Source organism: Argiope bruennichi, chromosome 6 (assembly GCF_947563725.1).
Source record: "Argiope bruennichi chromosome 6, qqArgBrue1.1, whole genome shotgun sequence".
NCBI lineage: Eukaryota > Metazoa > Arthropoda > Arachnida > Araneae > Araneidae > Argiope > Argiope bruennichi.
In genome coordinates this window covers 35384520-35411590 of record NC_079156.1, presented here as the reverse complement: position 1 = coordinate 35411590, position 27071 = coordinate 35384520, and the positions used below count along the sequence as shown (strand labels likewise).

At 28.3% G+C, this 27071-nt stretch overlaps 1 protein-coding gene across 2 annotated transcripts in view; it reads left to right on the top strand.

Annotated features, from left to right (window-relative positions):
• Positions 1-27071, top strand: part of LOC129972425 (uncharacterized) — a 38071-nt gene that overhangs the window by 2307 nt on the left and 8693 nt on the right. The window contains exon 2 of one of the 2 annotated variants that reach the window (XM_056086562.1): positions 10673-10715. The exons of the other annotated variant lie outside the window; for it this stretch is intronic. The gene's annotated coding sequence lies outside the window, so the exon portion shown is untranslated. The remainder of the gene's footprint in view (positions 1-10672; positions 10716-27071) is intronic. 2 annotated transcript variants of the gene reach the window in all.

Sequence of the window (27071 nt, the reverse complement as noted above, 5' to 3'; positions counted from 1 at the left end):
GATATAAACAATTAAGCATATTTCTTAAGGCAACGTAACTTATGAATTGTTGCGTATTTAAAACGTTATAAGAAAGATTGTTACGTTTTCCTAGTAGAATTCATATTTTTATGAATTCCTAAAATGGTCTTTAAAAATCCCAGTATTCTCTCCTAGAAAGTTAAGTCCTTAGAACTTGCATTTCGGGGGAAAATATTGCCGTCATTGCTTACCAGTAGGGGAGAAGGGGGGGGGGTAAATCACATGAACAACAAATTCCACTAAAATGATTTTTGGAACGGCATTTATTTAATCTTTGTAAAAACGCTTTTTCATTTCTTAAAACGTTTTTTTTTTGTTGATATTATAATAATTTATCTAATTAAATATAATTGGTATTATTTTGTTTATCTTCTTCAACATTTATTAAGGGTGATCATTAAAATTTAATCACCAATTAGATTCAAGGCTATCATATTTTCACAAAGAAATGATTCCTCGGAAAGATATTCGAAATGTATATTATTGAGAATTATATAAGCTTTCGAAAATCAAATAGGTTGAAAATCATAAATTCTATAAATTATGTACTTTAGATAAAATTGTAATTGCGTAAACCAAATAATGTGAAAGATGCTCTTATTCGAGAAGGATGTTAATAAAGGAGTAAGAAAATCTGTAAATATTATGTTTGATGTTGATTGTTGGTGTGTTAATGATGTTTTTGATTTTCTATTTTGTAAGTAATAAAAAATGTTTCATTAAAATATTTTATAATATATTACGTTGGTTTTATTTAGTCTCCTATGGCCAAATATATTACCGCAACAAAATTGATGGCAACATTCTTTATAAAATATATTGGAAACATGTAATATAGTCTATGCTCGCTCACGTGACGCAGGACAAATGCATCACGCCAGTCATACACGCATTCAAGCTTATCATGTGGCCGTGAGATCACACGAATCATTCCTACTTTTCTGAATTCTCAAAAAGGATAAAGTTAATTAATACAGATTGCACATTAACTGCAGAGTGCACATTTTTTGCATTTATTAATCTTTATCACTTCAGCGTATAATCCAAAATATTTATGTATTGCATAATTCCGAAGATATGATGCGCTAACTTTTTCAATTATTATCTTTTTCGTTCACATAATATTGCAAATATTGTGTTAAAAATTACAAAATGCTGATCTAATCGAATATTTCGCAACATATTATTAAGAATAGTTCCTGAAATTCCTCTAAACCATCAGTTTTGATAAGATTAATTGCTTGAATGGTATTGGGAAAAAAATAGCAGCATTGTTATATTCTTAGCTTGCACAAGGAAACAGGTGATTAGACCAGTGAGAAATTTTGATTTGCTTTATTTTTAAATCAAATTTTTTAGCTCTATTCGATAATAGTGTAAAAAGCTACATTTAATTTTGTAATAAAGAGATTCTTTTTCTTAAGGGAGGAAATAGAAACAAAATATTTACGAGATATTATTAGAAATGCTTTTATATATTTTATTGACGGGAACAAAGTTTGATCTTAAATTTAACCTCTCGATACAGTATCAATAAACATTATTATCATTATTATTAAATTCTACCTATTATGATTGCTTAAGGAATTTATTTAAGTTAATATTAATTGAAATAGCAACCTACATGCCTATTAACTTAATGGAAATTAAAATTGTTTTATTTAATTTTATTGAAAGGAGTGGCAACTCACATCATATTGAAAATTCGATGTCAGTGTGCTTTCATTTTCATAATTCTTGTATTAGAATTACAAGTAGATAAAACTATGTATATAATAATGAAAATAATTTATTTCTAGATATTAGAGAGTTTAGGAAATTTAAAACTTGCCCAAATTTTTCAAAACAATTTTTGGAGTAATGCCTGTATTTGTGCCCGATAAGTTTCAACACGTGAAACGTGACAGGAAAAATGAAATTTGGTATGCGATTTTTATGGCAAAATTGTAGATCAGTATGAAATTTTGGACGAATTTCATGAACAGGAATAAATATTTTTCATAGTAAAAGCATTTAAATGTGCTTATTCATATTTCCATATTTTTTCATTGCTAGTTGCCTTTGGCGATCAGTTGGTCCGCCGGATCCATTATATTTAGTTTCATTTAAATAATTTTTAATTTTTTGGAAAGATAACTTCTTTCGCTTTATTCTTGCTTTGAGGAATATGAATATTACTTTTTACATTCAATTGGTACTGTTATAAAATTAAAAGTTATTGTTTTATTAAAAAATGTTGTTAAAATTTTAAATTAGTTGTCACCGTCGCCTCTGGCGATTAGCCGGGATTATTGATTAAATTTAATTTCATCTAAATTATTCAGATATAATTTCATGACCATGATTCCTTTAAATTGGCAGACATTAAAGGCGCGTTATTTTAATTTCATATGCTCTGTTCATTTTGTATACAAACCTTTCTTAGGGAGACTATTTTTCATAGCGCTATTAGAAACGAAAATGTGCAGTTTGTCTATCATCTAGATTTTGTGGTGTTACAGCTAGACTTTTTTATTCGTGTCGTAAACTATATTCATATTAAATAAAATTCTTCTTTAGCTTTCAACAATGTACGGAAATAACGCGGTTAAATTTCTGGTGAAACAACGTAAGTAGTTTTTTCAATTTTAAGGCAAAATTTTTATTTAATCTTAGTAAAAAAAAAATTTTAACGTCAAAATTCAGAGAAAATGTCCTCGATTATTAAATAATGTTATCAAAAATATTTTTAAAAAATTTAAAACTTAGTAAAATTTTTTGTGCAGAAATAGTTTTGGAAGTTATCGCGGGAGAACGCTAAAATTTAGAATAATTAATTATAATTTCAAAAAAAATCGCACGAAGTTGCACATTACCAATCTCTTAGGTATGTAACTACTGAAATTGGTAGCTGTAGATCAAACGGTCTGATTTATAGAGTGCTAGCACACAGACACATACTTATCCATCTATATTATTAGTAAAGATACATACTTACAAACACAAAAAGGAAATTTTTAAAGTTTTACTTAATTTATCTGCGCGTTTTTCTCTCATTTAAGAAAACATTACTTGCTTTTTCTCTTATATAGTATATAGAAAGTATTTTTCCCCTTTTGCATGCTTATTTCAGAACGAAAAAATGTAAGCAATTTATTTTAGAGGTTGCTATTGTCGCTTTAAACTACTAAAAATACTTTTATTTTAATACTTATACTTTATACAAATACTTACACTTCAAAATTTTTTAAAAACATGGATCAAGGATTAGTAAAATAATTACAGGTCACCAATGACTTACTATAGTGCTTGCTCTCTTTTTACTTACTGTAGTCTTATATCAAGTAGATGTACTTCGTTGATTAGTTTCGAGTTTAAAATCTACTGCCGGTGCAAGAGCTTGGCTAGCGCACACATGGCAAATATCGTATAACATAAATTTTTATTTTTTTATATTATTATTATCATATTGAGCATTTGATCCAGAAACTGATGTTTTTTTTTTTCTTTCTTTCTTGGGATGCTCTTTCTTTTAAATTCCAATTTTTGTTCTTTGATGCTGTCTTCAATTTTTTCAGAATTTTAATTCTTGGCAGTATAAAAAAATAGAAACTTGCATGAAGATACTTGATCGAAAAATAATCCCTGGTCATACCCCCCCCCCCTTCCTCATTTAAAATATTTAGAATCAATGGAATTATTGATCACATAGGAACCTATCTATGGAACGCGAGCCTTGAATGCAAAACACACACACACATACATAAAGGATTGATAACATGAAATATGAAGGATTAAAATGTAAATGTTATAGAATTTTGTTTTCTAATATTTGTATGGAAAAGAAAAATTATGTACATCGTAAAGCCTACTGGATAGCAGGGAAAGAAAAATGCTAGAGTTCGGTGTTAAAACAATAACGTATTTAACACCTTTCACTAATACTGAATTTTTTTACAAAAATTCTTCTGATGCGTAAATTAATCAGAAATATTGCGATAACCAGGCTTAGTACCCAGACATGAGGTTATATCTCTTCCCAGGAACCTAATTTTGTAAAACTCAGTTCCAAGAAAATCAAAAATTGCCTTTGCTTTCAAAAGTTGAATATCACAATGAGTAATAATAATTTACAATATGGAACTATTTCATCGTTGCTTTTATTTATTAACACATGGAACTATTACTTTTATGTATATAAAAAATGGAAAAAAATATAAGACCTTGCGCTTCGGTTGACTTTTCCCTAACTTAGGTTCTTAAACATTATTAATAAACTTATTTATGTGAAAAGATGGTTTGGGGTATGACAGAATGTTGTATTTAAAAATACTAGACCAAATAATCAAGACTAAAAGGAGGAAATAAAGACCGAGAAACGTTAATCCAAGTTATTTAAAAATTAAATAAAACTTTGATGGGCGAAACTTGAATATTAATTACAACAATGCAGTTAAGTGACTTTCTTTCCATTCGGTTATATAATGATTGAAATGTTAAAAAGTAATTTCATAATATTGAAATAATTTGTTTACTTTTTCTATGATATATTGTAAAAAAAATAGAGAAGGCGATTTATTTTTGTTTGTAACTTACGTTTTAAAACGAATGTGACTGAAAAGAACTGAATAGTTCTCATTCATATTATTTGTTCGTTTAGAAAATACAGTTTGAAACTCTGTAGTAAAAATTTATACCCTTATTTACAGAAAATCGTCATATTAAATAAATTATAATTAAATTGGTGAAAACAAACGTATAAAAGATGTTTAAACCGTTTCCAAAAAAAAATATTTTATTTTTATTAAAATCTCTTTAAAATATTACAAAATGATTAAAAAACCCCATTAAAACTATTTAATGATTTTAAAAAATGGAATTTTCTATATGATCCAAAATCGATTTACGTTTTGATTGTTATTTTAGAAGCACAAATAATGGCAATGAACTGGAATTTAATATGTTGACTGTGAAAGTTTAAATGCAAATTTTTCTTTTTGTTTCCAATCAGTTTGTTGAAAGCGAAGCACTTGCTTAAAAGCATTTGCCCATGTTAAAATAAACATGATTTAAAAATATGATTATCGTTCGATTCCTTAGGAGATACACGCTGCTCGAAAAATAACGAAGGCACACGCGTTTCATTCACCTCAAACTGAGTAGAAGCACTTAACCAATCAACATTTTTCATTTCTGGAGATATTTCCGGTAGATCAACCGGAAATAAAAGGAGTCTATTCAAATTCTTTTATGTTTTCTTCTCTCAGAGGTCAAATAAATTATCATACATTGGATTTTTCCAAATTGAATGCTATTTTCAGGAAATATATCTTTACTAATATAAATAAACTGCCATACTATTTTTTTACTTTTTTGGTACACATTGATATGTTTTGTTTTTCGAATGCTTTTCTTTGGAACCATTCTGCAATAGTAATCTCATTGTTTTATAATTCTTTGTTGAATAAATATATTGAATTTCGGAATTTTTCTCTTACTTTAAATTCTAAAAAACAATAAGTTTTCTTAAATAGCGTATTGTTTATTAAAAGTCGTTGATTGTTTTGAATTTTATTGGTGCAACAAATAGCAAATATAAATCAAGTGCGAAGTATATGAAAAACCAAATTTGTGTAGTTTGAAAACGGTTAAATTTTATTTATTTCTTTTTTTTTCTACTTTCGTCTTATTATTATTTAATTATCTTTATTATTATTAATCTTTATTATTTTTTAATCTTTTTCTGGTAGGAAACTACTTTTAAAAATATTTAATTTAAAAGATTAATAAAATATTTAATAAAAATATTTAATTTAAAGACTTTTAAATATAATTTAATTTAAAAGATTTTGAAATGAGAATTAAAAAATCTAACTAATTCTTGGAATATAATAGGGTTTTAATTTACTGAATTTAGGAATATTTAAACTCTAACAGACAATCAAAGTTTGAAATTGAGTGTTATTTATTAAAATTCTTTGAATATTTAAATTATAATTTCGCAAAAAATAGTAAATCGTATCCAGGTATAAATAATATCAAAAATTGAATTTCTATAGTATAATAACGGTTAAATTCTATTTCTTGCTTTTGCTTTTTTACTTTTGTCTTATCGATTAATCTTATTCAGGTAGAAAATAGACGATTCAAAAATATGTAGAATTCAAGTGATTCTAAAATAAGAATAAGGAAATGTTACTAATTAAAGAAAAACTTTTTAAATGATATGATCTGGGAGAAATCAACAAAGCTTAGCACGTGATATACTGCGTAAGAAAAAGCATTTTTAAAATTGTTCGGTTCAGAGCAAAACGTTCTATATATTTTGATTTAAATTAAATTTCTTTGATTTAAATTCTTTTTTCTTGTATTTTTTCTGGCCATACTTTGAGTATGAAAAAATAAAACTTGCTTTAAAAAGTTTCGGTATTTCATTTAACGACAATGCATTTATTAATTGTATTTGAACCATTATAATTTGTATTATTAGTTAATATATTCAATTTATTGCAAAGAATGATAGTAAACTTACTTCAAAATAACATCAACAGCAAAGCATGTATTGTGTCTTTCTATTTCTCATTATCAAACTGATAAAAAAAAATTTGTACGATGGTATTTAAAAAACCCATCTTGGACATCATTAGAGATGAAAAAAGCTACGCTTGTAGTGAAAATATCTTATTATATGATTGTATTAATAGTTCTGAACGCCTGAATTCCAAGAATATAAAAAGAACGAAGCTCATGTTTCTTTCCATGTTAAAAAAGTGATGCTTCATTTTGACTTTCTGGGTTGTCTTGTGGGGAGTATATACTTTTATAATATTTCTTCCTTTTCTTGTGAATAATGTGAAGAGTTTTTATTTTAAATTCTGAGATTTCTTTTCAACCCTCTGGACATTATAAATCATATAAGATAGAATGAATTTTTAAAAATAATCTAACCTAATGTCCGTGATGCCCATATAATGTAATATTAATTGCTGTACAGTAACGTCATGCATTTTTTTGTTCATGCAAAAATGCGTAAATGATTTCAAAATTAGTTGGTATAATGTATTTGAATATATGATTTTGATGACATGGATAAGGTTTAATTAATAAATCATTATATGCAGAAATTATTGCCATAAGAAATATCATATAATATAATAAGAGGTTATTTACATTAAAAATAAAATATTATTGAATTTTTTTAATTTAGAAAATATTGAATTTTAACTTCAAAAATGCTTTTTTAAAACGAATTATAATTGTGTAAAAGGCTAGTAAATTGAGATAAAAGATTTATTTTTTTATGAAACTTTATATTAACATTAATTCGTTACATAAAATAATGTAGTTTAATATTACATAAAATTTCGTAACAAAACATGATGAAGATATAACATATTTTACTGGAAAATATAAATGTAATGTAACCTTACCCTACTTCAGATTATAATGAAAATGGATGTCGCAATAATCTAGAATTTTCGAAGTTTCTCGAAAATATTTCTTGCAACTACCATGGATTGTTAAACATCTGTAAAAATGTGTTTAGCAACAATGTTTATTTTTAATTTCAACGACAAATGCAAATACCTTAGCTATTGCTTCGGATGATGAAGCTGTTTTTCTTAATTTGAAATAAACACAAAAGATAACTTGAAAACAACCTTTAACTGATTACAATATTGTTCGCACTTATCTAAACCGTTGCAAGAATTTTAGTAAGCTTCCAAACTAGCAATGTTTTCGATTTCTTTTATCATTGCAGTCCCCATTTCTCTTTCATTTCGTTTCTGGTAACACCCTTGTAAGAACATAGAACAATGAAGATCATTTCCGGTTGTTCGATAAGTCGCCCGTAGACTCTGGACCCGTTTTGTTGGAAGATGCCTACGTTTCTGGGTTAACGCCTTCTCGGAAAATTTTTGGCAGGTTGAATTATTATTTCTCAAAAATAGTTGAAAAGAAATTAGTCTGTTTAATGATTTGAAGGAGAGTTTATGTCAAAAGGATAGATCATCATCTGAATGGTAAATTTTATGTAATAATGTGACCAAAGAAAAAAAAATATTAAATTCAAAATTGTCTACGAAAATAGGTGGCAAAGCTACGGTGGATGAGTGAATTCCACAAATAAGCTTCAGAATGAGCGAAAAGGGACACGAATCCTTTATAATACAATAATCCTTTAACAACTTTTTTTTTATTGTAGCGAACCTACACATATAGTCATGATTTAATAAACAATAGATTTATAAAAGTTTATTGACTTAACAATGTTGCAAAAAAAAAAAAAAATGTTGCTTTGTTTTTTTTTTGTGTGTGTTAGAACAATTTTATTTAATCAACAGTTAGAGATTAACAGCCGTGGATAATTGGAAATTTAATGTATTACCTGACTTAATAATTTAATTAAGGTTAAATATATTTTTTTCGATAATCCCCAAGAAAGTAGATACTTCACCAGTTTCCTCATTTAGCACGCACGGATAGTTCTTTATTTTTTTAATAACTCTCAATTTTTTTCAAATGTTATTCCTTACTTTTTATTTGTATAACTAAATATCTGTGTTAGTTCAAATTTGAAACAAAGATAAGAATATTTAATAAATGAAGAATATTATAATATTCATTTTCATAAGAATTGCTACAGAGAAACTTAAGCAATAAATTTGTAAAATTAACTTGTTAACATTAACCACAAGTTAATGTTTGAAAGACTTTATAATTCAAGTTAGAAGCTGAATATTATGTCAGTTCTATTCCATTTATAATTTTTTACATTTCTAAGTGTGAATTTTTTTTCCGGATAAATGATGAAAACATTTTAAGGCAAGAATGAAAATTGGAGCATCAATGTGAATTAGCTAATTTTTCTAATTTTTAAATATGTGATAAGCAGTTTTTTCAAATGGCCATTTTTACAGTAAGCATTGGATTTCTCATTTCAGTATATAATATAAATATTTATTCGTGTACATCAGATTTTTTTCCATAGATATTCATTTCGTTTATAGGAGGTACGTTTAAAGAAAACTTATTAACACTTGAAAAGTTTGAAATTTCTAAATCTACGTAAGCAAAACTGAAATGTCTAAATTTCTTGTAAGCTGTAGGAAAAATATTACTAAAAAAATTAAAATATTACTGTTAAAAAGTTTGTTCACAAATTCTCTGAAATAAAAAGAAGGTTTTAGTGAAGGCTTTGGCAATTAATTAGATAAATTCTATTAATTATATTTCTATAGTGCAGATAAACAAAATGATAGCTCTCAATATTTCTTTAACAAACTGAATATAAAATAGTCAAGATATGTAAAATGAAGATATTTAGATAAAATTTCTGAATGGAAAATACAATTTTTTCGATAATGAACCTTCTGATGTATTGAATTATCTAGGATATTGATTTGAAGTTTGCGGATATTTAAATAAATTTATTCAAAACTTGACTACTTGCTTTTAACTGACGATAGAGATTTGATCAAAATAACTTTTTACTTATTCTAAATTGCAAACATATTTAAGTTCGCATTCGCAATATTTAATTAAATTTTGTACCATTTATTAATAAAAACTTTAGAAAAAATAATTGTCTGCTATTTTCAGAGGCAGTCTATTATTTTTTTGATAAGGTACTGGTTTTTAAAATTCTTCGTTTCTACAGATTTTCTAATTTAATTTAAAATGAAGTTTTATGAAATAGAAATCTTTTATGAATTATAATAATTTTTATAAAAGAATAATATACATAGCTTAAATTAATTCCAAAATTTATATATGATAATAAAAAAATGCTAAAATGATTTTTTAGTAAATAAAAATTATTTCATGCAGCTTAAAATGGTATAAAATATTTAACTAATGCTACGCTTTTAAACTTTTAAATAAATATTTATATTAAAGCTTTTGCCGGCTCTTTGGCCTAGAGGTAGCGCGACTTCTCGTTAACTTGGGCATCCCGGGTTCGAGTCCTGGTTCGGGCATGGTTGCTCTTTACTCTGTGATCTATTTGTGAGGTGTATGGAAGAGCCTTCCTGTAAAACGGGGCACATGCAAGCGAGTTTGTGTGTCATCTTCATATGAACTAGAAGTGAGACTTCTGCTTGCGGGTGCTCAGGGGTCTTTATCGTCAGCAGCTACAGCTCCCATTTTTTCGTTGCAATGTGGACATGTCATCATCATCATTTAAATTTTTTTATTTATTGCACTATTGATACTAATCATAACCCAGACTTGCTTGTAATAAATATCGTAACTAATATTAAAAGGAGGCTGTATTTGTGTCTGCGTGATGGCGCTCAATGGGACAGAGTGTTTTACTAGATCTATCAAATTTGGTACAAATATACCAAATTTGATGGATGATAATGGACGAATTTTTAAAATTTTAATTAATGAAAAATTGAGCGAAGTTTTGATATTTCTCCACTATAACAGCCGAAAAATAAAAATATTGAATTCATTAAATACTATATTATTATAGCACAAAACAAAGTTTTATTCCCTCTTAAAATTAATTAAATTATCGATTCTATAAATCAAGTTAATTGCAGTTAATTTTTTTGTCTAGATTTAAATATTTTTAAGCTTATTTTACAATAATACATTTCACTGTTGTATTCAAATTTTTTCTTTGTTCCTACAAATTTTAATTCATGGATTTTTCTTCCTTTAGTGATGACGGCTGCACGAAGTTGGGGTTTATTTTTCCATGATGAGTAGGTTCCTCTTATAAAAATATTTTTAGTAAAAGTTTGAAATTTTCCGAACATAACGGAACGTTATACCGAAAATTAAGATTTAATTTCAGAAGTATGCAATAATGAAAAATTTATAAAGTGCTCTATTTTTTCAAGAAAGTTTTAAATTTAGGAAGAAACTCTTTGTAAAAATGAAACAATATGATGTAAGTTTCTGATATAATACGTTTTATATGCATACTAAGATTTGAATTTTAAAAATTCTTTTCTGAAGAAAACTCTAAAAGCCCGCTTCATAAAATACTGAATTGAAAATATTTGCATACACTAGGCTTGCTAAATGACCACTGCTCACTAAAAAGAGCTTGTTAATAATACTTAAAGAAAATGCTGTTCTGAACTGAGGTTATTTACAAAAATAGGCCTATTGCCTTACACTAAGTATCTTGTCACTGCAACTAATTTCTAACTTATTTATAATCAGCTGCGATACTTGCTTCCAATTGATAAAAAGGGCTACAGTGACAGAGTTATATTTTGTTTCTGCAAATGTATTTCTAAAAAGTTACGGAATCAAAATTTTCATGCAATCTCTCGTCTGGTTTAATTATACGTGATAATATATTCTTGATACATTTTTTGTTATATGATCTTCGAAGAAAAATTCCATTTTTATGTGATTAAAACCAATTGAGTAATTAGGTTTTGAATATCACTATTTTAAATGCGATTGTAAAGTACTGCAACAGATTCTTCAGAGGCAATTTTATTTTAAAAAATAAAGTCGCATTATGAGTTTTTTCGTTTTTAAGAATTGTTTTTCACATAGATAAAAAAGGGAGACAAATTAGAGCAATTTGCATGAAAAAATAACAAAAAAATATTAGAAATTATTTTCAATTTTCAAGATTCAATGTCTAAAGCTGTAGTTTTCCTGTGAAGTCCTGAGATTGGGATTATTTAACAAAACAACCAAAGCTTGAGACATGTGGTATTTTAATGCCATATTTGGACTGTCAACTAGACCTAGATAGGACATTTATCGTAACCTCATCTTTATTAAATGTTTGCACAGCGGAATTGAAAATAATGCTGAAATGATGGAAATGCGGTTTATGGAAGAAAAAAATTATTTTGTTTTTGAGAATACGACACGTGAGTGCAATTATTGAACAATTGTTTACATTCAGACCTAATAATGAAATATTTTTCAAAGACTAAAAATCCCCATTCTGTTTCAAATTCAGCAGAGAATCAAAAGCAAATGAAAGCATTTGACTACAATTTACTATAGTAATATTTTTAAATGAATTAAAGATAAGGCCTGGTGTTTTTTTTTGTTTAATTATAAAAATTGCTTAAATTGGATACAAACAGTTACAAAAATTGACCTAATTAAATCAAGGAGACTAGAATTTTGGTCTAGAGAATTAGATTGAAAAGCAATTATGATAACGATAATTCTTATAAATGTATTAAACCAAAAATAATAATAATAAAGGGGCATACAAAACTCGAATGCATAACTAGGCTATACGATTTTGTATCATATTTGAAGACACAATGGAAGAAGAAATAAAGCAACGTACAAAATTTTATACTTGAATATTGAATACATGGTGATCTGAATGTGAGAATGAAGAACCGTTTATTTTTACCGTATTTTAAAGAATTGTTGCCACAGTTTAGGAAAACATTTTTTTAAAATTAAACCGATTACATAATTTTAATATGGGTATCAAAATTATTTTGTTTATATTTATTTTTTATTATTTTAAAATGATTTCTTTAAAAACTTTATAATCTTGACGATAAATTAGAAAAAAAATTCATCTATCAAAAATTACTCGAGACTTATCAAAATAATTCCTCTATTATTGTAAGTTAATAAATGCATAAGGACTCCAAATGCTTTAGCCTTCCCTTGATATCTTCATACAAACTTGTTTTACAGCTAAAATGAAAAGAACAGATTTTTTTTCTCATCGTAAGAAAAAAAAACTAAATATAGTTCCCTTCTTTACTAAGTATTTAAAGTATAATAATTTTACTATGAATACAGTGATTCGAATCTCTAATATTAAATCGTTCCTCAAGTTTTAGAAGAGTTAATATTTTTCTTTTAGTGAGTTATTTCACCCATGGGAATATGTTTTGAAAATCCACTCTAGATTATTTCAAACTTCCCGGAATCATAATATAACAAACTTAAACACCAAATTCCATATTTCAAATCTGTCATGGAATACTGTTGAATAGAACATTGAATTGGTGTTTCATTTTTGCTTCCAGGAAATTCAAACCATTGACTAATTAAACATGGAAGATTTAATTTCGTTAGATTTCGAAAACAATGTCATAAGCTGCATGTGTTATTCTGCAGTTTTTGTGCTTCCGTTGCATTTGTTGTCTCGCAATAAATGTTTCTCTCCCATGTGAGTATTTTCCTGTATTAACAATACATTTATGAAGTTTAGTATAAGTGCGAGAGAGAGCCACAGAAGATCTGATGCACATACACATGCTGTGTTAAGGTTCGTCTTAAAATTTATATATAGCTCAGCTTAAAATGACTCCGTAAGTAATGATTTTCTATAAGTAGTATACGCATGCCTTGTTTCCAGTTTTATTGTTTTAACCGTTTGAAATGTTTAGTATTTTAAATAATTTTTGATTAAAGAATTGGAGAATAAACAGAAAGAATTATTGTTTACTAGTTAACTCTTTCACTGCATTAATTCTTTCATCAAAGAATTGCTAAATGAAAAGATAATTTGGATAATTATTATAGAAAAATTTTATAATATCGCATTATTCTTTCTGAATTTTTGCAATGCATTAGCGATTTTTATTCTTAAAGAATAAAGCTACTGTAAGACAATTCACAACCAAAATGTAATTTACTTAAAACCTTGGAAATTATGGAATTCAATAGTTTCCTTTTACCCCTTTATATAGCAGCAGACAAATGATTTTACTGTTTAAAACTGCACAGTGGATCACACAATAAAAATATGGTTTACAGTTTTGTATGATAAATATTTATTCAAAAACCATATAACCTGTTTTATTCATTTAGGGATTGTTTTATTCTTGGGAGTAAACTTCGTTCTGGAATATAATTATATCTATCAATAGAATTAATGCTATTAAATAAAGATTTACGGTTATTGTAACTAAACAATTATAACATTGCTAATAATTATAAATAAAGTTGGGTACCTAGCTATATTTTTAATAAAAAAAGGAACTAATATAATGGGTGATTTATCGATTATATCTTTGATATTTTTTTCTTATATTGTTCCATTAACTTGATGAATAATTGTGATTCTTTGCCCTAGAGAAGCCGATTGGAGAAGTGCGCCATTAAAATTGAATTGTGTTCGAAAAATATGTAATATACCGTTAAATGCAATAAAATAGATAATATAAAGATTAATTAAGTTTCCAAATTAATATTCTTCATTCATTATTTCACTTTTAAATTCGCCTTATAGGTAACTGCCTTATTAGCTGAATAAAGCAGTTATCTGAAATGTTTATATGTTCTTTTAGAGAATCAGAAATATTAAATTTTAAAAAGATGTCGCCATTGTAGTTCAACACAATTGATATTTAGCAGTTTTAGAAGATAAGATACATTAATTTATTAAAGTACAAAAATTGTTGAATTTAATATTTTATACCTTTTAGTATTCGATTTAACGATAATAGGAAATGTGAGAGAATTAATTTGCTATTTTTGATTAAAAATTTGTAATAAAAGAGAAAAATTATGAATTTTATTTCCAAGTCTTACATTGAATTAATGCATTTTTTTTATTTAAAATGAATAGTAAATAATTGTATATTTCGAATTCTATTATTATATATATAATTCAAATCTGTAAAATAAAGGCTAAATAGATTTGGAAAAATAAAATTACTTATCAAGTTTTTTGCAGCGTACCAGTATAGTATGAAATAAAAAGAGAATCTGAGATAATTTGTCACTTTATAAAAGTAATAAATGCTTCTGCTGATATTTTGATAAATATATTTAATGATCCATTTGTACGTTATATGTAATACCTCTGTATATATTTGCGTTGTGAAGAAAATGTATGAAAACTTCCTAGACAGACTTTGTAGTGACTCAATAAAGCCTCCTGCTTTATCACATTTCAATGAAAAGACAGACAATAGCTTTTTGCTTTGAATATAGCCTGTTCATCTCTTGCATGAAGGAGAATAACAGCCGGATAATCGCATAGTGAGTTATTTATTTGATCCGATATCCCTTACAGTGAGTTTTTGAATAGAAATTCTACTAATCCTGTACCAAGGACAATTTTTATCTTCTATTTATTGTTTCATTATAATTATTTCTCCCATTAATTATTATTATATTTTATTTTTATATAGAAGGAACTTAGGTGATTATCACATCATTTATTTTAATTAGAAAATATTTTCCTTCAGTGCTTTATTAAAAAAAATAAAAGTATTCAAAGAATTTTTGTTTAAAACAAAATGCAGCAGTTTCAGCGCTTAACGTTTGTTAAAAAAATTAGTCACTTTTTATTATTTCCTTTTCAATACGGGTTTTTTTTGCCTTGTGATTGATTATAAATGCAAAATATATTTATATTTCTCGAAAATTTTAAGTAGTTTGTTTCTTTTTAATTTATGACAAGATCATTTGACTGAATAAAGCAAACAGCGATATTGAACTTCCAACACTGTTATCAGTTTTTATTCTGATACGAACAGCCTTCTCAAAGTCACGATATCACTGGTATATCTTTCCCTTCACACTTTGGAAAAATTCATAAGTCAGTCAAAAGAACTCTAAACCTGTGAGGAATCATATGATTTTTGTTTATCCCAAAAGAATTCCCCCTTTTTTTTATAGAATTCCTGAACTTATCTAAAATTTAATTATGAAAAATAAAAGTTATACTGCCTTCTGACTTCGATCGATTTTTTTACAAAATTAAAATTACAATTTTTTTTGCGCGGACAAACATTATCAGTTCTATAGTTAATTATATTTTTTTCATTAACTCGATTGTGTTAAGTACTTACACTGAAGAACCAGAAAAACTGGTATAGGAGGTCTTGTGCAAATAATGGAGATGTTCAACCAATAAGCAAACCGCGATGCGGTCAACAGTGTTTATTTAAGACAACAGGTGTCTCAGGATGCTATTACATCGATTCTTGCTGTTACAATGACAAGTTATGAAGATTTAAAGGATATTCAGCAGAGACTAATCGTCGGCGCACGAGAAATGGGGCACAACATTTCCGAAAGTAGCGATGAAATTTGGATTTTCGCGTACGACCATTTCATGGGTGTACCAAGAAAATTAGGTTTCCGGTAAAACTTCAAATATCCGACAGCGGTACGGCCGGAAAAAGACCTTGATAGAACGGTATCATTGACGGCTGAAAAGAATTGTTACACGAGATAGACGTTCAACACTTCCTCAAATTGCTGCGAATTTGATGCAGGCGCCCATCAATAAGTGTCACTGTGCAACGTACCCTAATTAATATGGGCTTCCGAAGTCGCAGACCATCGCGTGTACCATTGTTGATTCAGTGACACAAAGCTCTGCGTTTGGTCTCGTCTCGCCAGCACCGTCATTGGACTCTTAATGATTGGATAAACGTCGTCTGGTCTGACGAGTCACGTTTCCAATTGTATCAGGCTGATAGCCGTGTACGGATGTAGAGAAATCCCATGAATCCACGGATCCCTCATTCCTACAAGGAACTGTTCAAGCTGGTGGAGGCTTTGTGATGGTATGGGGCGTGTGCAGTTGGCATGAAATGAGACTGTTGAAACGTCTAGACTTGACCATGATAGGTCAGCGGTACGTTAACATCTTTTTTGAACACCTGCAAATGTTCTCTGTACATTCCGACGGAAGTGGACAATTCCAACAGGATAATACACTAGCCTACAGGTCTACAGTAGCTACCGAGGGGCTTGAGGAGCACTCTTCTGAATTTCTTTCCCTCTCTTGGCCACCTAATTCCCCTGACATGGACATTATCAAGCATATCTGGGATGTTTTGCAACGTGCAGTCTTTAAGAGATTTCCACCATCTCGCACTCCCATAGTTTTGTGGATTGCCCTGCAAGAATCATTGTGCGAACTGTTTACAGAATATCTTCACAAATTAGTTTAATCCATGCCACGCCATGTTGCAGCACTTCTGCGTGCTACGATATTAGATTGGTGTATCAGTTTTTCTGGCACTTCAGTGTAAAATATGCTATCAATTTTTAATATAATTATTAAATCAATAAAATTTTAAGTGACTTTGAGTTTTTTTAAACATTTCTTCACTTCTAAAGATGTTCTTTTTTAATTGTTTTTTCACGATTTGTTTTAATCTATGAAAAATTAAGCACTATTTTTCTTTTCATTAAATAAAATGAAAGACGATTTGAGACAACCAATATTTGAGCATGCATTATAAATTTTGCTAAAACACAATGTTTTGTCAGCATTAAGAAAGTAAAAGAATTGTTTCTTAACATTGCTTTTGCCAATTATATATAACGATAGTTGAGGAAAGCCACTAATGTAAATTTTGTTTCTTTTTATAATATATTAAAATTAATCCCAAATGTTTAAAAATCACGACACAGAAATTGCTAACTTATAAAAATTGAAATTTTGCCTTTAAACATATAAAAGCTTGAAACTATTTCATACAAGATGGTTAATATTAAATGATTTATAGTAAAATTAAATTGTGTGGCACTTAGAGACTCAGAGCTCCATTTATACTGCATGGATTCAAATGAAACATCACACATTAGACTACGGGGCAGAGATTTCCGACGGAAAAAAATAGTTTTTTAATTTTACTAATTAATGTCACTGTATAGCTTAAAACCATTATGCTAATTAATAATTCATTTATTTTCGCTATAAAGGCGATACGCATGGTTCAAAAAAATCACTCACTTGTAATAAACATGTCGATAACCAAGATACAAGGCACATCGATCAGGAAATTTTTTTATCAAATTACCAGCACTGCTTCAGAAATATTCCGTGCTTATCGGCTAATGAAAAACTTATTGAAATGATACATGTTCATAAACGCTGTTAAAGGTACGATACGTAAGTTTAAAGGAACCGGATCTTTGGATATTGTACTGGCAAAAGGACAACATGCAATGAAGATGTCAATTGTGGATGAAGTTGAAATTGCAACAGCTGAATGCGTCTTTTGTAAGTAGCCACTCAATAGTATGAGTACTAGATATTCAGTGGACAACCGTACGCTTGATTTTATGTAAAATTCTGAAGTGTTACTCTTACAAGATGCATGCAGTTTAAAAATTGAAATCGCAAGATTACGGTGCACATCTTGTATTTGCTTTGCGTTTTCTGGCAAGGATGAAAGCGAATGAGCACTGGTCATTGCATGTTTTAGGGACTGTCGAGACTCAATTTGAATCTAAATAAATGGCACTTTGAACACACAGAACTTCTGCACATGGCATTCCATCAATCCTAGTGCCATCCAACAACAGCCACTACATTCCCTATATGTCACGATATGGTCTGGACTCACGGTTATTTCCTTGTGGATCCATACTTCTTTGAGTAACAGTGAACAGGTTCGTTTGGTGTACAATTATCATTGACTGATACCGCAAAAACCTGAAAGATCATGTTGTACCGACATTAAGACAAACAGACTGTTTGGCAGCTATAGTGTTTATGTTAGATGGTTCAGATGTTTATACGAAGAGACGAAGTTCGCTTTCCTGATAATAGTGACATCTCACTTGCTTTTCCACTTGCCTGGATTTCACGACCACCAGATCTGAACTAATCTGGCTAAATATTGTCACGATATTATTGGAGTTACAAAGCTACATATAACAAATTTTATAAAGTTAAGTCATTGCATTTTTGAATTATCGTATTTGCATGATTGTGAAACTACAGAACGACTGAAAGTCGACTCTTTACAAACCTGGTTCCAATTCTAACGGTATCTGCACTCTAAATGTTAAATAGATGTACCAAATTTTATTCATTTAGCTCTCTTCATTTTGTATTTATTGTGATAACTTTTATTCGGACAGTCGGACAGACTGACGTTTCCTAAAAAATTATTTCAAAAAATTGATAGAAATTTATAAATGCCGTGTAAAGACCATATATCAAATTTCACCAGCATAACTCGACTCTTTTTTGAGTTAACTTTGTCACAGACAGACGGATGGACTGACATACTTAATTCCCAAAATGTGTTTTTGAACTCAGGAAGGTCCGGAATATGGAGATTCAAATTTGAATTTTTTTAAGGGTTACAAAACTTTCTCTTTATATACTTCGTATATAAGAATGTAAAAATTACCAAAATTTGGAAAACAATTTGCATGGTCAAAAAATTGAAATTAGGGAAAAAGACAATTTTTTAAATTTGAAAATTGTGCAAAGTTTATTTTTGTATTAGGATATTTTCAAAAGTTATCGTTGAAAAACGGCAAAGTTCAGCTTAATTTTTGATTAATTAAAATTTCAAAAGAATCACTCCGAAATGCGCATTCTCTCCTACCAAAGCATATATATGCCAAATTTAGTAGTTGTATTTCAAAGAATACGGTAAGTATAGCGCTAACTCTCACACACTGACAAACATATTCAACTTTATTAGTGGTAGAGAAAGATATTGAGTTATTCAAAATTCAAGTGCAATATTAAATTGCATTTAAAGACTTCATTCGAAAACTTAATTTCCTTATTTTGTATTTATTTCATTCCAAAGTTTTAGTTGCACTCCTAATTAGTCAAATTATCGAGTTATCAAAATTTAATTAATTGCTCTTCGATATAGAGTTGAAGGTTTGTCGGTATTTCACTTAATGCTTTCACATAGATCCAGCATTTCTCTAATAATTCCTTGATATTGCTGCCTTATGGAGAAAAGCAACGTGAAAAATGAAGGGGAAATGTAATCCAATACTTTTTTGAAGTAAATAGAAAAAATAAAGAAATTATGAAAAATGTGAAAAGAGATTCACAGCGATTCACTTCAACTAGAACCATTTGCTTCGCCATTCAAATCTGAATTTCTGAAAAAAAGGAGAAAAAATACCTCGGTTCTGTGTTAAAAATCATGTTTATCCGCAGTGGTTTTATTTCCACATCTTTGGTCAACATGGCTTGATCTCGTGAGATGTTTCATAATCTGAGACTACAGTACAGATGGAAGCCATATATCTTTTAAAGGTAGAAAACTACATTTCTTTATTTTTATTTTGTTTAAGAATGCCCGATAAACCTTCGTTGCTCAGTTAATATTTCTATAGAATCGATTAAATTCAAACTGAGTATCACATACTGAGTGTTTCGATTTCGATATCAATGACCTTCAGAATTGAGATCTTAAGAAAAATAGAAGTTGATCTTGATTAAAACTAACTGGGAAGCTGGGAATCTTGATTAAAACTAACTGGAATGAACTCTATTCATCATTCAACTTTATTTTGCATTACTGTAATGCTACAATAATTTAACTGCTTCTTTAAAAAAAAGCTGCCGTTATCAAAAAAAAAAAAAAAAAGCTAGCGTTAAAACTGATTATACGTAAGTGTGTTACTAAATGAGGTAACCTTGCGCTGTCAGTTGTCAGTTAAGTGTGGATAAGCCACATGTCAACGAAATTTAAAAAACAAATAAACTGGAATATAAATACGATAACGCTTCTTGATAATAACAGAAGACTTTTTATAAAATGAAATGCTGTAGCATTGAACTCAAAATTCATTTTATTTTAAGTCTAAATTTATTGAACTAAAGAATTAAAATTTTGTTTTTATTTATGTAAAAGAGTCAAACAACATATTATCTGAATAATCGCAATAGCATAAAATTTCAGATAAATCAACTGGAAAAAAATTCGAAACACATGCGACAATTTTCTATCTGTAAAGGTTGCTTCATTACTTATACATGGTTGTAGCTAAGAAACAAACTTTCAGGACTTGTATCTCTCTTGAGGCTAATGCAAATTCTGTTTTGTAAATTTCTACACTTTCATTTTGTGAATAAAATAACATGTTTTCGATCAAATAGTTATAATCGAAATTTTCTGAAAGTTAATCTTTTGAATTCATTGTCAACTATCTATTATATCGTCAATAGAAAATTATGAATTTGTGATGGAACCAAAACTTCAAAGTAACAATTAATGTCAAAGGAACAATGTAACGTCAAAGAAACAATTCTTAAAATGCAGAGATTAAATTGGTCATTCTATTGTTCACTTAACTGCACTCGCACTAAGCTGTTAACGCACGTCCTTATTTTTCTTGAAAAATAGTAAAGAATACAAGAAGGAAACGGCACCTATTACAATATCACAATAGTAAAAATCGGCATTATTCTGACATCACCTCCTATAATTAGACCTTCTGCCACAACCTACATCGATCGTTGTAGTGTTTGGTATTTAAATTAATTTTAATTCAGACGTTTAGTTTTTTTTTGAATTAGCGTGGGATCAAAACTCAAAAAAGTATGGAAAAAAATTATATTTCAGTGGAATTTTTTTTTAAATTTTAAAAAGGATTAAATGGAAGTATGAAAAAAACAATCACCTGAAAAAATGTATCTTAAATACTTAATAGAATATATTAAATATTTGAATCAAACAGAGCAGAAATGAAAATTTAGTAATTTTTTGAAGAAGAATATCACACACACCATAAATGTATCCATATCTTCAATCAATATCTGTACATCAAATGCATAAAGCATACAACATAACTACAAATTTTAAATAATGCATTGATAATAAGAATTTTTCAATAATAGGTAGAAGGTTTATTTGAAATCTAAACCAATATTTTCGGCAAACCACCTGGTTGCGTAAGGCGACTAATATATAATAAGTCAGCTATTTCCAGTGGCTCAGCATTCCAAACAAGGCTTTATGTTGTGGCGGTTAAAATTAAATAATGGTTATATTGTGAATGTTAAAATTGAACAAAGTCAAAGAAAACCAGGGAACTCAGTGTCACGAAATGTCCATTTTAGACAGATATGAGTGATTCATTTAATATAATTAATGGACAAGAAAAATAGATTTTGAAGGCATAGTTTTATCAGTATTGGTTGCATTTTCATAAATGACTTTTTTAAAAACGTAATAATTAGTTATATATTTTTTTGTTTGAGAAGAAAGAGCCCTTAACATTCTAAACTAACTTTACAGAACTATTTGATCTGTTACCACAATCAAAGAGAAATTCCACCCATCCTTCCTAGGGACTCAGATGACTTAAATGACCTTCGTTGTGACAGCATGAGAAAAATGTGATTGAGTCCCAAGTGATATTATAGGTCATACACAATCCCTCTCAAAGTAGGTACATTTCGTTTTAAGAGTGGAAGTATCTTGTTCCCCAGCACTGCTAGGCCTCCGACGAAAAACAAGAATCATGCAGGTTCTCATCCACTTGCTTTTGAAACTGTCCCTCCCCCAGCTTATTAGTCTTTGTTTTATAATATTGATTCAACGAGAAAAAAACAAAAAAATAAAAACAATTAATTTATATTAATTTATAGAGAAATGGGGTGAGAAGAGGTAATTTTCAAAAATATAACCATTTATTTATTATGAAATCATTCTATGTTTTTTTATGATTTCCGTGATGAATCCATGATAAAGTAATTGAAATGCCAGTAGTTATAAAATTACATTATTGCTAGAAAGCACTCGAAATAATTTTTTGAAATCAAACGAGAGAACAGTTCCCTCGCCCCTGCTATTTTACATACTTAAACCAGATGGTACTTAGAAGATTCATTAATCGTATCATTAACATATTTTTTAAAGAAATATGTATGGTTTCGAAACAACGTAAACATGCATATTAATAAAGGATGTTGTTAATATGAATTATCAATATAAATCTTCAGGTGTTAATATAAATCTTCAGATCGAATCGAAAAACAATAGGAAAAAAAAATGAATTCAACTACTGAAGCCATTTTTGGTTGTTATTTCATTGCTAACTTATTTATTTCTAAAGGACTAGACGCTTTCATTTAAAAATATAGAAAGGCTGTCTGCTAATCATAAATATTCCTGGTTTATTTTACGGATAGAGCAGCTCTGAAAGCAATATAATAACTGAAAAGTAAAGTTAAGTGATTTTTGATTTTCTTATGTGACCTCCTGTTTTAAAAGCTTCTTTTTAAATTCTTTTAAAATAAGCTTCTCAAATTCAGATTTTAATTTCTTTTTAAAGATTTGCCTTGTTGGGTTCGTTAGAATGAGTCTTAAATGATTTCTAGATAAATGGCATCCTCATAAAATAATTAGCTGTGTTAATTTGTGTTAGATCAGTCAAAAATAGGAATGCTAAAAGCAAGTTTAAAATTGTTGGATTAATAAAATAAATATATACTTGGAAGACTTGTGCTGATCTAGGATTTCATTAATCACTTTCAAAACAGTTTTAATTTGAAATCAGACAACGTACCATTTCAAAACTCTAACATAGGACTGATATTCGAATTTTCAAGTAGGGGATATTTTCCTTGATATTTTCCCCCCTGTGATTATTTCTGATGATTTTCTTATAAGCGTGTCTATGTTTTAAGCAACTGATATTATATGCCTAAAAATAGATAATTTTCATCATCGTTTTTTGTAACATTTTTTATTACTTCACTTCAACAGCAAAATTTCTGCACACCAAATGAAGTCGTAATAACAAATTTATTTAAAGAATGAATAACAAATTTATTATTAATTAATATTCATTATTCTGCTCTTTTCCTGTTTATATATTCGTCAAAAATGAATATGAATGAAAAATTTCGAATCAATGAGATTATTCTTTTAGGAAGTTGTATGTAAGTTGCTATATTAATAAAAATGCATTACAACAAGGTTATAGCCTTATAATGTCTTTTTCTCCGAACGTGAAAATTTGTCACTAATGTTAAAGTCATATCTTCCTAAAATAGACTTGTTCCCATTATCTTGAAAACATGCACGACTGTCGGTTTTGATGGGAATGTGACGGAAAATTCCTCTTCTCCGACAGAAAGTCTCCTATCTAAAAATAAAACACTCATCGTGATTGCAAACTGACTTTAGCACAAGCATTCCTCACAAATTAATTGACATCAAAAACAGTCGTTTTCTGGCGTTTGTTCAAAATTCTCGTGGATAAAGATTAGCCGTGAAAAAAGTTTTCAAACTTTGGTAAAAGTTCATCTTGGTTATGGTTTTAATGACGAAAAACAAAATTATTTTGCATGCAATTTATTCTTTATTATACCTATATGACTAATTTATACCGGTGAATATTTGAATCTGTGTTTAATAAGTGAATATATAATATGAAGAGAAGAAGTGCTTGATTTCTTTCTTATATTCTTTCATGATGGTTTTATCCATAAGGACTCTGGATAAAACCATCATAAACCATCATCAAAAGAAAACCTATGTGATAAAAAGATGTTTTTTTCTATTTTAAGCCCATAATTTTAGATTTAGGAGGTTGGAATAGAAGAGCACTGTATAGAAATTCATAGTAAACAAATGATTACATGCATATATATAGATATATACATAATTTTAGTAATGTCGATAGTAATAACATAGTAATATAGATATTGTATTAAAATAGATAAAATATAGATAGTAATAATACAATATAGATATATTACTTCGATTTTAAATGTAAGTTACTTAATTGGAATAATATAGCAAGCCTAGTTGGGAGAAGGATGAAAAAGGAACTGGAACAGAAAATACTTATTCCATTTCTCTAATTTATTCCATGTAAGGATATTTTTTTTTCTTTATATGATATGCACATAAAGTATTTTGCATTAACATTTTACAAAACACACACATGCATGTAATATCCAAGTAATTTGCGATATAACAACAGACCTCCAATTGCATATGATCTGTTAAAATGAGGGCCAGCTATTTTTTCACAAATCTCATGTTTGCTATTTAAGGATATTTTTCCTGCGGAACATCATTAATTTAATTAGATTTATTTTTAATGCGCATAAATTAATTCATATGTAAAATTAAATTTCTCTAAGGCAAAATTAAAAGTATTATTTTTTTTATTAAAAATTTATTTTAACCAAATTTACTTATAATTTTTAATAAGAAAACCTTAGGAAAATTTTTATTTTATGGTTTGTACGTTTACCCTTTTCTGAGCCGTCCAATGCATATCTCAAATTGTGGATAGTGCATAATACATAATAATGTTTTATAGAATAATATTATCATTCACCTCATAATAAGTCCGCAATATAATCAGGTGCACATTCTCTCGAAAACAGATTGGTAAATCTAGGTATTTCCTAAATGATATTGCTAATCTCAAGATGCTGCTCAAATTTGATATGTATTCAAACTTCCAAAAGCATGAGATGAACGTTTTAAGCTTCTAGCTAACATAAATCTAAAAATATATCCTATTTTGGTGTCGATCTTCAGAAGCAAAGTTTAAATTAATCATCAAAAAATTTCTTGAAACAGAAAAGTATCGGAAACAATGAGAAATCCAATCTTATTTTCTGAGATCGTTATTTCGACTTATTGCAGTTTGCCGTACAGATTATTATTAATTTAAATCTTGAATTCTCATCTATATTGTCAAAGAATATGAAAAGAAAAGAGAGAGAGTTGATTTCTATTTTGCTATGGTTTGAGATTCCTTTAAAGTTTGATATTTATTTTTCAGTAAAATTTATTCATTTTAATTTTGGAAACAAATTCAGTTTTTTTATAATAATAAAGAGATATGAAATAATTTTATTTATAAAGTTTGTTTTAAATATATGAAGACATTTAGTGAATGCTTAATGGCAAAAATGGACCAAAACTGTAAGGAGATATGGACATAAGAATTGTTTATAAAGAGCAATGCTTGTAAGGCTAATTCGAAGTGCGTTGTTTTAACTTGAGAACTAAATATTACTTGAATAAATAAATTAACCACTTTATGAAATATCGCAAAATTTCGTCTTTTCTAGATAGTCCAATCAAAATTATGAAAAGTTTCAAAATGGGGAAAAAATACAGAATAGTAATATTATTGGCTTAAGTACTTGAAATGTCTATTCAAAACAAGTTTTTAAGTTTGTGCGAGGATATATTTTATTTTCTAAGAAGTGGATTCGAATGGAGTGAAAGTTGGAACTCCAGCTTTTGAGTTAAAACAAAAAAAGTTACTAAGCTATGGAGAAATACTTTAAACTTTTTTATAGATATTAAAAATGCTGCGAAATCAGCTGTCGAGCGTTATAGCTTAGTTAAGTGAGGAATAAATGTTTTTTAAAAAGACCACATTTTGAAATTTTCCGCACTCATTTTTTAATTTGAGCGAAATTTTCGAAATGGAATAGAGCGAATTTTCGAAATGTGATAATGACGGGAAATTTAATGTCTTCCTTTTTGAATTATGAATTTTTAGAATTATAAAAATGTCCACAAAATAAAACTTTTTTTGTGGAATTTTTTGTAATTCTGACAATTCATAATTCAAATGAATGTAATTCATTTGATGTAATTCAATTATGAATTACATAATTCTTCCCGTCACTATCACATTACAAATTTTGATTTGCTTGTTATGTGAAGTCTAAATGCACTTTGTTTTACGCTTTCAAAAATCAATTTGCCATAATACTTCGTATAATGAGAGCATGAATTGACGCTATAGCATAGATGAATGGGATGCTATTGTAAAAATTGTTTTCTTTAAAAAACACCGTTAGAGCGATATAAAGTTAGAAATAAACCAACGGAAACGATGCCCCTGACTCTTCCTCATATATTTCCTAATTAAGGTGGTAGCTCCCATCCTGCCACATAAAAAAGAGATCTTTGGTCAAGGCCGTGTGAACGTTACAAGTGAGCATTTTTTTTAAGTGTCGCGCACATAAGCTTTTTGTACTTCGTAGTATAATTATGATCATAGTTGCAACATCATATACCAACTTCCTTGCTCTAATTTGTTGCTTACATATTATTGGCGTAGGCATTCACACGTAGATACAGACGACATACAGTAAACCAGTTGATCTGGTTCGAATTCTGGTTTTGGATGGCAGTTTTAACATCTATAGTGTATATTCGGTCATACGAATAAACAAAACTTCCTGAGAATGGGTTTTTAGTTCTAACTTTGATTGGAAAACAGATTTAGTAAAAAGACTCTATTAAATTTATCTGTCTATCTCAAAGCGTTTTTGAGTTATTGCATTCTTAGACAAGAATAATTCTCAAGATTAATTTTTAAACTCAGGGAAGTTAAGAAGTTAGAGATTCATCAAAATATTGAGATAAAATTTTATT